The 10,556-nt window shown below is 35.8% G+C and overlaps 1 non-coding gene across 1 annotated transcript; it reads right to left on the bottom strand.

Annotated features, from left to right (window-relative positions):
• Nucleotides 1-1,269: 1,269 nt before the first annotated feature.
• On the bottom strand, nucleotides 1,270-1,372 carry LOC132025251 (U6 spliceosomal RNA). Its single transcript, XR_009406510.1, has one exon. It is a non-coding gene; the product is annotated as a U6 spliceosomal RNA (small nuclear RNA).
• Nucleotides 1,373-10,556: the final 9,184 nt, after the last annotated feature.

Below are 10,556 nucleotides of genomic sequence, written 5' to 3'. Positions count from 1 at the left end.
TCTTGAATTCCCCCCTAGTAATCCATAGTTGTTTACCTCTATTTTTCTCAGCTTCTTTAATCTCCATCATTTGTTATTCTACTTCACTGATTCTCTCTTCTGCCTCATTTTTTCCTATCAGTTAGAGCCTCCTTTTTTATTGTACCTCATTAATAGCCTTTTTGATTTTGACTTGATTATATTTTATTTCTTTTATTTCTCCAGAAAGGGATTCTCTACTGTCTCCTATGCTTTTTTTAAGCCCAGCTGGGATCATTATAATCGTTATTCTGAACTCTAGTTCAGACATCTTACTTTTGTCTCTACTGATTAGGTCACTGACAGTCAGTACTGCCCCTACTCTTTTTTTTGAGCTGATTTTTTCCATCATGTCATTCTGTCCAGGGAAGAAAGGATGAACGAGAGGACAAAATACTAAAATGGCAACAACAATCCCAAAGAAATACACACTAAACAAATAAGAAGAGACCCAAAACCGAAAAAAAAAAAATAAAAAAAAAGAGAGAGAGAGAATATAATCAGACAGGTGAACAGATTAGAGCAATACACTTGATCCTGTATGTATTTTGATCCTTTTGTTAGAAAACTGGATCCCAAAATTTGAAGAAAATCTTATATATGTACAAGAATAAAATTAAATACAATGAAAGATAGAATGTAACCATAAAAATGAAATTTAAAAGACAACAAAAAAAGAGAGAAAAAAAAGAAGGAATGTAAACAGACAGGTGAACAGAACAGAGCAATACACTATATCCTGGGTGTATTTTGGTTGGTTTGTTAGAAGAAACTATATCTCAAAATTGTAGAGAAAGAAAAACTTATATCTATACAAAAATAAAATTAAATATATTGAAAGGATAGAATATAACTGTAAAGATGAAAATTAAAAAAGACTTTAAGAAAACAAAACAAAGCAAAAAGAAGAAGAAAAATAATAAGCAAAAAAGAGAATATGATCAGACCCATACACTAGATTCTGGGTGTATTTTGGTCTGTTTGAAGAAACTCCATCCCAAACTATAAAGAAAGAAAAACATATATATATATATATATATATATATACACACACACACACACACACACACACACGCACACGTATGTACACGTGCACATACACACACACAGGATTAAATCCAATGAAAGGATAGACTGTAACTGTAAAACTGAAAATCAAAAGAAGATCTTTAAAAAAGAGTTGGTAAAATTAGAAATGGGTTGAAAAGGAAAGAGAAAAAAATGAAAACTCAAAGACTAAAGAATCGTGGGGGAAAAATGCAATGCTTCATGAACCTACATGTCATTCTTGCACAGGGCCATGTTAATCACTGCATCATTCTAATTGTAGTATATGTGCTGCTGAAGGAAGCACAGTTCTTATTACAGTTCTTTTTACTTTTTAAAAAAGTTATATGTAGGTTTTCTATCAAGGTTCTATTTGTTACTTGTTTTGGGTACTTACCACATTACAAAAAGCAATTAACTTACTAACTAAAAAAATGTGAGCCATGCCTAGATGAATAATGAGTGCATGATGAACAAGGATTATTATGAATCCAATCATGTGTTCTTGAGATGTTCCTTCTTCTTCATCATCATCATCATCATCAAAAAGGCTCCCAGGGTTCTGATTTGACTCAAAGATATAGCCTAGTCTAGGCAGAAAGGAGTAGATAGGTAGCACTTCTGTTTATTCCTTTATTATTTTCATAAGTATGGTTTTTGATAGGAGATGGATATTAGATGATTCAGTTTTATATCTGTTAGTGGGATCTTGGAGCTCAGGCAACATAATGTAGCACTGATTGCAGTGGCTTGTAGTCAGTTCTCTGGGTTTGCATCACAGCTCTGCCACTTACCAACTGTATGATCTTGGGCAAGTTACTTAATTAAACTCTCTTCTCTGAGTTTGCTCATCTGTGGGAGTGATAATCTCTTTCTCAAAAGATAATACTTATCTCAAAAGATTGCCTCAAAAATAAATAATATACTGAAAGACGTCTGGCACATAGTAATTACTCAGTAAATATTAATTGTTGTTATTGCTAATATTAATAGTATTCTATACTGCTGATCAAAAGCAACCTACTTTTTGGAAACAAAATAAACAAATGATAAGACTTATCCTATTACTGAAATGCATCAGAGAAAATGATACCAATTTTCTAAAGCAGTCATTAAAATAAAAAAACCCCTCTATAATATTCTCATAGGTCATGTCATTATTAAAATGGTGGCCTTTTGATATGTTTCTAAGTGTGGCATTGACATAATTCAAAATATTACCGACACAAACAGAGCACAGTGCTCTGCTAAATAGAATTAGTTAATATTAACTACTTAAATATTGGAGAATTATTTAGCACTATTGAAATAATAAGTACCTGTGTCATCATAATTAGTGTTAATCTCTTCTTCTTGATAGATAACTATCAAGTTCATAATTCTTCTAAGGTCTGTCATGATTCATGATAATAAAACCATGACCTTATTATAAAGAAGGGTAATTATTTTCCTCTTCACTCTTGCAAGTGGGCAATGATCCAATTCCTTGAAAAAGAATATAAAAATATCTAGCTAGAAAGTAAAAAGAAAGTCCAAGACTCATTTTTCTCTTATACATTTAAATTGCTGTCTTGACTGATTCTGGCAATGATATGATAGATGTAGATTTTGCAAGCATATTAATAACTGGAGGCTTATCTTAAACTCACAGAACTTAAAAGACATATATCCATAGAACCAAAGGCAGATGTAAAGTTAATCAAAGGTCTGAAAAGTCCTGCTATTTTTAGCAGAGTTTTTTTCATTGAGATTAAAAAGAGTTCAATAGTAATCAATACTTCAAGAGCTAATTCTAAAAGTTCCTTGCTTCTCACATAAAGAATTATAAGAGCATAGAACTTCAGGTGCTCAAGTAGAAAGATATCAAAGTTTGAAGGCACATTAAATTAACAACTGGGCCTTTATTTTTTTAAAGAATGGCAGGTTATACTTTCTTAGGTGTGGAAAACTGCATATTGAATACCTTCAGATGGAATTATAACTGAGGAATTTATGGAAGTAAAAGACTTGATGTAGAACAAGATCTTCTCTTAAGAACAAATTTTAAATAAATCTACTTTAATTGAGCTTGCATTGGCTAACCATTTTAGGTCTCTCCATAGTTAGGACCCATAACTACTTGAAATTATACTTACATTATGCAGTTGTCTTAGGACCTTGAAGCTGGGAGAAAATAACTTTCCATATGTTATGAGAGCAACATGGTTCCTCAAAAATCCTAAATAGAACTCTGCCAAGTAAGAGACTCATCTTGGAATCTACCATCTACCATTATTTTTAATTCTAAAAGCCTTTAAGTAAACTTTAAGTTTGCTTAAAACAACCTTTTGTTGCAAGGTTTGTGGGAAATGGTATCTGTCTCTTAATCAATGGACTGATCTTATCTATTATGTAGAGGCCACCCGCTAAGCCTAGCACAGAAACAGTCCAGTTTTATTTGAGTTACACTGGTAGGATATGAACATCAGTTAGGTTGTGTCAGAACCTTAGATTGATTTGTCATTTAAAATGAAATGTTGTTGAATCTTTCATTTATAAAACAAAACAACTGTATACGTATCGGTGGCTCTTAACCAGACACGGTTTGCTCCCCATTCTTCCAAGGAATACTGGGCAATGTTTGGAGACATTTTTTGGAGACCACTGAAGGGCATTTTGATGTCCTCTACTGGGTATAGGTCAGAGAGACTGATAATATCCTAACAATACACAACAGACCCCACAACAGAAAATTTTTCAGTCCAAAATGTCAATAGTGCCAAGTTTGAGAAATGCTGACGTACATGAATCAAAATGTATTCGAAGTCAAATTAAACTGATTTTTACAGATCCACTTTTCTTTCTTTCCATTAATGTGAATAATTGTTTATCACATTCTAGATAGCATGCAGTACCTAATAGATTATTGACTAAGGATTTCCTTAGGTTTAAGCTACAGACTAAAATAAACCAATTATTTTTGCCTCTATTAACTACTTAATTTACTGAAACACTGAAGGATAAATATTTCCCTAACTTAAGAAAATAGCATAATGTGGAAATTCTTTAACTTATTCAATTATAAAAAGTTTTCATTATAATTTGTAAATCATTTTTTATATATTTATTTTTTGGTTGGTTTGTTTCCTTATGTTGCTTTCATGGTTTGAAATTAGAAAGGCAACTCTAATATGCAAGATTTTATCTAGAATGTTATATCACTAGAACACACAGAATAACTTCCGCAGATCATCATGGAATATCTGGCTGGTAGGACAGAACTCTACATATAAATTCACAATCAAGAAACCGGTATTAGAATGTATTGCACGCCAGTCTTGGGTTTTTAAAATATGCTTTCTCAAAGTACTATAGGAGATATTATTGAGAAAAAAGTCTTCTATTCTCTACACTGGTGTTTTCAAAAGCTGTACCATGTTTTGTTTTGTTTTTTTAAAAATCTATCAAATACATCAAACATGTGTGCACTTAGTACTGTTTAGATATCAATCACAAGGCTAAACAATAAGACATTATGGAGGTAGATGTAAAAGAAGTAAAATACTCTCTTGCCGTTTACATACTGGTAGCAACCAAAGAATTAAAGTATATGGGACAATTCTGAGTAGCACAGGATAGCATTTCACTGTGGTTTTTGTGTTTTTATTTAAATTCCAGTTAGTGAGCATACAGTGTAATGTTAGTACTTTGTTTTTAAAATAAGACAACAACCTTCTCATTTTCTTTGCTCTCCTCTAGACGTAGATAGACAGGCAGACTGACAGAGATAACTGGTAGATAATCATTTTAGTAATTGCATCAGTTTGTCAAAATGAAAATATTTATCCTGTCGATAATTTTGAAGGGGTATTATTATATTGTGTCTAGCAAGTAATCACTCTCAGTTTATATATCACTCCTGGAGCTGAGATGTTCAGCTGCATAATTCAAAGTGTTATATCCAGTACTGTGTTAAGTATTAAAAATACAATTTAAGCCAGATAAATTAGTCCTTCTGATGAAAGAAATTAAAACTGCAGGTGTTTGACATAAATGTATAACACAATTTTTTTCATTTGATTGGTCTTAACGATTATTATGATTATTCTTATGTAATTGTATTCTATTACCAATTTATTAATATCTACCACTTACGAAGGGGTTGCTTTGTGTTACACACTGTTGTGCCTGCTGAAAAACAAAATTCAACTGAATAAATTTTGAAGATCTTACTGACTTGATTTGGTGATTCATGAATTGGGCAGTATCCAATCTAGCAGACAGAAAAAAACTCTGAGAAGCTGTACAAAATGAAAGACTTTTATAGGCAAAAGGGAGCATGAGTAAGGAAGTTGCTTTAAACAGGAAAGTGGATTGATTATTGCCAGAGGATGGCAGAGATTTACCAGCAGATTACCTAACTAGTGTTGGTAAGGTAGTTCCTGACCGGCTGGTTTAAGATTCCACTTCTAGGGAGCCCAAGCTGTAATTAACTTCAGTCTCAGGTTGGTGATTGGACCTGTTGTTGTCTTACCTTTAACAGACCTCTTTAAATATAATCAAGGAAGATAAATATTGTGATATAAAACCATGTCTGGCTTATAAGCCTGAGGGTCTCTGTAAAAATGAGGGCTCTTTTGTTCTCCTGAGAATCCATCTTTGACAAGAATGACTTGACAGACTATGCTGACTTTGGTGTAATTGCCACTTTTTCCTGCAAAAAGGCAAAGAAGAATTTGAAATTCTGGTGGGTGATGAGGAATGATGTGGGAAGAAAGAAAAAAAAAGTCTGAGCAATTTGGCAGGAAGCGAGACAGTGAGTTTTGGAAATGGCCCAGAAAAGTTTTAATTACAAAATATCTAGTATGCAATTTACAGAGCTTTTGCATTTTCGTGAGATTTATCTGATCTATCATCGATCACCATCATGTTCCGCTCACCAAAATGTGAGCGGAACAACCAAAATTTATCTGATCTATCATCGATCACCAACATGTTCCGCTCACCAAAATGCATTACATACTCACAAATTCCTTGTGGGAGTAATTTACGTAAATAGAAATAAGGGAAAAGACTGGACTCTACAGGTTGGAGGAGCAGCAAGCCCAGGGTAACGTGAGACAGTCCCCGACATGAACTACACAAGTGGAAGCAGGAACTTAGATTCAAAGCTGACCAGGAGACGGTAGTAACTAGTCTGACAATTTAGAGGAATCATAGAGAAGCTATTGGACCCTCAATTTATAAGATAAAAATTTGTGCTATATACTGACCACAGAAAAGAAATGGATCACACACACACATATATAATCCCATTTAATGTCATGTTTGGAATCAAACTGTTTTATTTGATACCAAGTAATGTGAAATAGGAAATCTGAGAGATTCACCCTAAAGACCCAGCTCCAGGGAGACTTCCTGAAAGAATCATTTTCAAAGCTCCTGTTTCCCTCTCTCTCACCTAGAAGAGTATCAAATCCTTTCTCTTGTGAATTCCATGGTTATAAGTGAGTTTAATATAAGTCATTTACACATCTACCCTCTCCTGCGAGTATACCTTCAGCTTTTCTCCCATTGCTAGGAACATGAATACTGTTAATCAATTTTAAATGAGTTAATTCACTAGTACCACTGAGGAAGGAGATTGGTAATCTGTTGTTGCTATGATCTTAAAATTCCCAATGCAGTTTCTTACCTGTATCAGGTACCCAATAAAGACTTACTATATGGATATGGTAGATATATAAGATTCTGTTCAAATTTCCTCCTACATTTTTATTCTGGGAAAGGTTATAGGCAAAGTAGCTAGCTATCTTTTCTGGGGGATTCAAAAGATACTAAATGTTGATCTGCCATGAAACTCTTTTCTCAAAGGTCCAGCCAAACAGTAGGGTAGAAAAATGTGGTGTAGCAGATTTATTAGTTGCCTGACCTTTGGCAAAGCACTTAAATATTGCAGGTAAATGGCAATTGTGGGTATTTTGGAGGACAGCTGTGGATTTAAATCTGATAAAACACCTAACAGAGTTATAAGCACATGGAAAGGACAGCAACAAAACTTAATCTCCTGTTCATTCCCCACATATATACAACTCTTTGAATAAATGTCAGGACATTTCAGAAGTTCCCCTACGTGATTTTAACGTATTTCTAACATAGTCCATATACTCAATGACAAAGTTTGAAAACAAGTCATAGTAGCCAGCTGTCACCTGAGTATATAGCTGTAAAGGAATTGGGTATGAGTACCAAGTATCTACAGGAAAGTTGTAAAGAGTCTAAAAGAAAACTTGACTCACTGTTTTGGGCCAGTAGTAGGTGATTCTTGGTTTCTAGGAGTCAGCATGCAGACACTGGAGCCAAGAAAAGAGGGAACATGGGTAAGACACACACAAAAAATCAGGTGACGGGAGAGATGGGGTGAGGAGTTTTCAGAGAGAAATTTAACATAGCACTATTAACCAGAATATCAAAGCACACCATTCCCCCCTCCCCCGCCCCCCAGCTTTATAAACCCATTCTTCCTCTCCTGAGTCCTCCTCAGGCTCAAAGCAGTAGTTAAGGAGGTTGAGCGTCTGGCATTTACGGGCATTACATCCCAAGGAGGATGAATGGAAGAACTGCCTTCCTGCTTCTTCTGCACGTATAACTGGAACTAAAGTTGAAGGTAATGGGAAAGTATGATTCTAGAGGAAGAAGCAAAAACCAAAATCCAAAAACCATGCATGCCACCATTATGCCATCCCTGTCCTGTCTCCACTTTAAATAATTTCCCGCCATAAGGTGGAGCTATATCCTATGGAAAGAACAGCATTGGCTCTAAGATCTGGCAAAAGTCCACTTAGATCATTTTTCATTTGGCTTGTGATTTGTGATTGTTAAGAAGTTAGAATGCATGGCAGCCACCCCCGAAATCCACCACCAACTGATGTAGAGAGAGTTGTTATTTCGGTGCAGCATAGATTTTAATGTGGCGAAAAGGTGTGTGAAGGCAAGTAGGACCTCGGGTTTTTTTTTTTTTTAGCTTATGCTGTAAACATGGCTTCAGGGGAACTCTTTGAAGTGCTGAGATCTGAGGTGGTGGGTTTTGAAGCCCCCCCCTCCCTGAGTAAGTACAGAGAAACCACAGGTATCTGATAGTGTTTGCTCTTGAGTAAATCATCAAACAGTGTGTTGACAAAAAAAAAAAATAAGTTGTGTTTTTTTTAAAAAGTGCTTTATTTAAAAGAATATATAGTGTTGAATAGGATTTGCTAGAATTTAAGAGGCTGCGTTATATTAGCTGCAAGAGAGGTTCTGCTTCTCGGTTTGTGCCTGTGAGAGGGATGGCCATGAAAACCCCCAACTGTGTTATCCGTAAAACCCAGCATCTCCACCCAAAGGAAAGAACGATCCCCTGAAGAGAGAGAGCACTGCAGGGTTTCCTGATAACACATCAAGGGTAATCTAGATAAAGGAGAATGGCTCAACAGGAGTGTGTGTTGCATGACTCCCTGGGCAGTGCTCTCCATCTGGAAATCAATTAAAGGGCAAGGTACACCAGCTCATAGTCGGTTTGGGATTTCCTCAGTAGAGATTTGCATAGAAACCTTGCAAACAACTAAAACCTATTGTAAAAATCCAAAGATGGGGTAGGTCTTGGTGGAGAAAAACCTGTATCCAAAAGAAAGTGACAAATGATTGGGAAATTGTTGATCACCAAAAAAAAACCCTCATCCAGTGTGGACCTCGTTTTTTCCATATTAAGAATGTAACTCATTTGAGCGTGTGCAACATAAAGATCATATGTAATACATTGCTTATTATCTGCCTAGGGAAGGGAAGCAGAATTTGCATCTCTGGCAAAAGGATTACCTTGAGCGGGTTATTTTTAAGAAACTGCAGACATAAGAAAAGCTCTGAAAACTGAGTAGAAGCTATTCTTTTGTAAGAAGACACATATTTATAAGGAAAATCTCCATTTGTAAGGGTGTCTTCCTCTCTTTACCAGCTAGAGAAGACTGACTAAATCTTTAGAAATTCTTAGGGTGGAGAAGGTGAAGACCTAAACCTGCATTAACAAACTTACTCCTGTTCACCCTGTTCCCTACCCCACCCCCGCTGGCCCCCCCTGTGCCTTCCACAACTGACTCCACCCCTCATCCCACCTTCTTTTGTCCTCAGCTGCAGAAGACATCTGAGGTGGTGGCATGGACCATGTTGGGGAGTTATTTCTTCTTCTGGGATCCCACCCATGTATATAGGAGGTATACATGTTATTAAACTTGTTTTTCTCCTGTTAGTTTGTCTTTTATAGGGTTTCTCAGCCAAGAACCCAGAAGATAAAAGGCGAAAAAAATCCTTTTCCCACCCTATGCTAGAGTCCTGTAAGATGTGTTGGTATTACTTCATCTTTCCAAATAATAAAATCAACACTCTTGAGGAGATAGCAGGCTTCCCTGGGAACCAGTTGGGACAAATAATGTCACTACTTCCACTTAAATGTTCATGCCAAATAGGGCACTAGATACTTTATATGCACTATCTAATCTTCATTGTAATCGTGTGAAGATTAAACTCATGATTTTCATTTTAGTTTTAAATACCTGCCCATAGCCACCCAACTACTTAGTGGTGGAACCAGGAATCCAAACTCAGCAAGTGTGATGTCCAAGTTCTCAAACTCCTGCGTGTTCCCTCGAAGACAATTTGTTCATTGGCTAGTTGTTCAACAAATATTACTGATACTCCTGTGTTTTTGTCTACAGGTTAGCTAACCTCTTTCTTCTAAAAGCTCCCTCTTGGGGCAGGATCTTTATGTACCTGATTCATCTTTGGTTCTTCACAGAGCTTTGTACATTAGTAGTTTCTCAAAAATATATTTTTTTAATATATAAACCATAGTCCAGCCTGGAAACCTGAACATACGATGACTCATCCTTTTGATTTATACAATATCCCTCCTCTCCCACATCTATTCTTTCTTTTGTATTTCCATTTTGCCCTGACAAATGCATGTTTGGTCTTCTTAAAATGCACTTTTGTTGTTGAAATAGGGCTCTCACCCTCTCCCACAGGCCTTTAGTCTTATAACTTTGAAGGTCTTTCTGCTTTCTCTCCTACAAAACACACCTGTCATGGCTTTGCCTCCTTCACTCCCCTGAGTCTCAGAGCTACAGACTCACTCTGTAGGGGTTGTCCATCCGTCTAGAGCACCTGGGGTTTAAGGTGTAAGCAATTTGACTGTAATTGCTTCTTCCCAGCAGTTACTTTTTGAAGTGGCGAAGGGGGACTTTTGGTTGGTTCTCTTTTTCCATCTACATAAATAGGTATTGGAGTCAAATCCAAGGAGCATGGCGTATTTATCTAGAAATAAATGTTACCCCCCATGATGAGAGTTTTTAGCTACACTTTTATTTGTCTGACTCTTTTCTTGGCTTGTTTCACTAGAAACTTAGTTCACTCTTTCCATTTGCATGTGATCTGTTGATTTCTCTGGATGAAATAAAGCAGATTTTTACACTATACTGTTG

Source organism: Mustela nigripes, chromosome 9 (assembly GCF_022355385.1).
Source record: "Mustela nigripes isolate SB6536 chromosome 9, MUSNIG.SB6536, whole genome shotgun sequence".
Classification (NCBI taxonomy): Eukaryota; Metazoa; Chordata; class Mammalia; order Carnivora; family Mustelidae; genus Mustela; species Mustela nigripes.
The sequence above is the reverse complement of the archived record's forward strand: the minus strand, read 5'-3'. Positions and strand labels throughout refer to the sequence as shown.